This window comes from Pteropus vampyrus, unplaced genomic scaffold, assembly GCF_000151845.1.
Source record: "Pteropus vampyrus isolate Shadow unplaced genomic scaffold, Pvam_2.0 Scaffold499, whole genome shotgun sequence".
NCBI lineage: Eukaryota > Metazoa > Chordata > Mammalia > Chiroptera > Pteropodidae > Pteropus > Pteropus vampyrus.
The window spans coordinates 273,903-277,160 of NW_011889280.1; positions in this window are offsets into that span (position 1 = coordinate 273,903).

A 3,258-nucleotide genomic window follows, 5' to 3' on the forward strand; every position below is an offset into this window, starting at 1 on the left:
CCAGATCACCGTCCAGGGGCAGGAGTCCTCCATGGCTACAAAACCATGCTCCCAGGACACTTGGGGGAGTTAGCTCAGCTGCTTGCCAGAGAAACCGAGGCCCAGGCCCACCCCGTGGTAAAGCCATTAGCTTTGCCCAGGTTACAAAGAAGAAACCTTCGTGGTCAATTAGCGGCCCCACCCTGCCTCCGGAGAAGTGTCCGATGCTCTGGGTCCTCCCGGCGACCTGGCTCTGTGGCCTTCTCGCTGACCATGTTCCCTCCCACCCTACCCCAACCTCTCCGAGCCGCAAGCCCTGTGCTCTCTCCAGGTCCCTGCCCGAGATGCCCGCATCCTCCCACCCCGGGAACTTGTCACTCACATCGGAGTGGGGACAACCTTGGCGAGAGAATGGAGGCGGGGTGGGCCCTGGGACGGGGTGGACACCTGTGGGGCCTGGTGCCTGGGGGTGGGTGGAGGGAGTGGTTCCCACAAAGGAGACTGAGAAGGTGGGGCAGGGAGCCCCCGCTCCATTCGGCTTGCCATCCTTCGCCCTCGCACCCCTTCTCCCTCTCCTCCGCCCTGGGAAATCTGACTCCGCTGGAAGCTGCAGCAGAAGTAGGAAGCGGGGTATTTATAGTGGGCTGAACGGGAAGGCGTCCAGGGCCGAGCAGGAGCTGGCAGGCTCGGGCTGGATGTGCAAACAGCCTCGGAGTGCCGGGAAACGCCTCGAAGGCCGGGTGCTTCCCAAGATAATCCAGGGGGCAGCTGTCTCGGATTCTGAAACTGGGTCTGGCTGCCTGAGCTGCGGGGAGCCCCAGGCCCCACACCGGCCCCGCTCTGGGAACAGATGGCACTAGGAATATATTTTTCTTTTTACCAAAAGCAAAAAGCTGGTAAGCGAACAGCTTGTCTAGAGAAAAGAGTGTTTCTCCTCCCCTCCCTTTCGGCAACGGATCAGAGCTGCCACCTCCCCTCCCCCAGTCCCTGCCCCCATGGCCTCCTTCCTTGTAAGACCTGGGCTGCTGAGGCACGGGGCATCACAGGTCTTCCTTACCTCAGAGTTCACGGGGTCCTCACCCACTAGTGGGTTTGACCCGGGGAGCAGCCAGGGCCCCTTGGTCCATAAGGGCCTGGGCCGAGCTGGGGCAGCCGCCTCTGGGAGGGTTGGCTGGTTGGAAAATGGACAGTGGGGACGTCCCAGAAATGATTTTTCCAGGAAGAGCTGGACAAGTGACCTCGGTGGCCCAATAATTGCGTGACTTTGTTCCTTCATCCACAGCGTTTCAAATCGATGGGTATGCTTATTGCCTGTAAAGGCGATGCATCGATGCGCAGGGGGCTTTTACATCTGCACAAACCCTCATGCCCAAGCCATTCCTCTCAGACCTTCCCTGACCACCCGCCGTGTGCAGGCCCCGGGCTCGGAGCTGAGGCCGTAGCGGCGGCTCAGATGGCGGCTCTGTCCTGGAGTTCACGGCCTGTGGTGGAGGATGCAGGGGGTGCAGAGCTTGAGTCAGACTCAGGAGTGTGAGCCCTGGGTGTGTCCTCTACGTGCTCTGTGACGCTGGGTGGATCACGTACCGGCCTGAGCCTCAGTTTCCTTCTCTGTCAAATGGAAGCCATAAGGAATCCATTCTTTGTAGAGTTATTACAAAAGTTAGAGAGAATCTACCTACAGAGCTTGAAACTCTGCTGGGTACATCATGGTCAGTAATTTCAGATGACATTATCATCATCACCATCACCATCACCATCATCATCACCACCATAGCCACCATCATCACCATCATCACCACCATCACCACCATCACCAACCACCATCACCATCACTATCACCACCATCACCACCATCACTATCACCACCACCATCACCATCACCACCACCATCACCATCACCATGACCATCACCATGACCATCACCATCACCACCATCATCACCACCATCACCACCATCACCATCTTCATCACCATTGTCATTATCATCATCACCATCACTTACCTACAAAAACAGAATGGAAAGCCCCTTCCTATATGAGTCCTGGTGTGAATGCTGGGACATGAGATCAGGGCCCTGGCACAGAGTTGTACCTCAGGGACAGGCACTGCAGAGCTAGCTCATCAGGTGAGCCCTACCTGGATTTTGCCCCCAGGCTCTGCTTGTGGAACCCACAACGCTACCTAGCACATCGGGCAGTGACCAATCAGCTCTCCCAGGGCAAGGCAGATCCAGACCTGCTGTCTCGACTTGTGCCCACCAACTAGCCACCCTGATGCCCCGGGACTCCGGTGTTAAAGTTGAGTTCAACTCTGGAGTCACTGCCCTGGACTCTGGCCGGTCCCCTCGGCTCCGGGGCCAGGCTAGTGGGTGCACCAGCTCAGCCTAAAGCACGGAGGCAAATGGTGGACCTCTGGTTCCAGGATCTGGCTCCAAGATCCCTCCCCTTTCCCCTGTCATCTGTAGCCAGAGGCAACCATATGACATCCTGGTAAGTCCTGAGCTACAGTCCCACTTAGCAGCTGTGTAGTTGTGGGCAAGTCACTGCCCTTCTCTGAGTGTGTTTCTTTACCTATAAAACGAGAATGATCCTTTCTGTTTAGCTTAATCCCCAGGGTGGGAATCATAGGATTAACGAAAATAACGAAGGCAGGGTTTTACAGAGTGCTGTCAGGTAAACAGTGGCCATGGCTAACACTCACTAGACCCTCACCTTTCTTCAGCTGCTCAGTTCATCAAACCCACTTCCTCCCCCGGCTGGGCCTGCAGTTAGACTACATTTCCCAGCCTCCTTTGCAATTTGATGGGGCCTCGAGACTGAGTCCCAGTCAGTGAAATGTGAATAAAGTGAGCTGCAGCATTGCCTGGCCCGGTCCCCAGACCTGGTCCCCTGCACGACCCTCGAGGCTCCTTGATGTGCAGTGATGGCCTGCTGATGCAGACAGGTGTGGTGACCTTGGAAGCCACGTGCGGAGGCAGGTGGAGCCACAGACGGAGTCCTGAATGGAGAGCTGCTTGCCGTCAGGATCCCCCGCCTTGAACCTCCCACGAGCAGGAAACGTCTGCACTTGGCCCTTTTGGCGTCTGGTGACGCGACGGCTGCTATTTAATCATTCGCTTTATTCCCACTATGCAGTCTTCTCATTTCTGGAAGTTTTATTTGCTTTCCGTTCGAAATTTCTCAGCCGTTTCGTTTCTTACTTGCGTTTTTGATCCCTTCTTTGAATTCTTTCTATGCATTCGGCGTCTTTATTTTCCGTCCTACGCCCGAGGACCCGCTG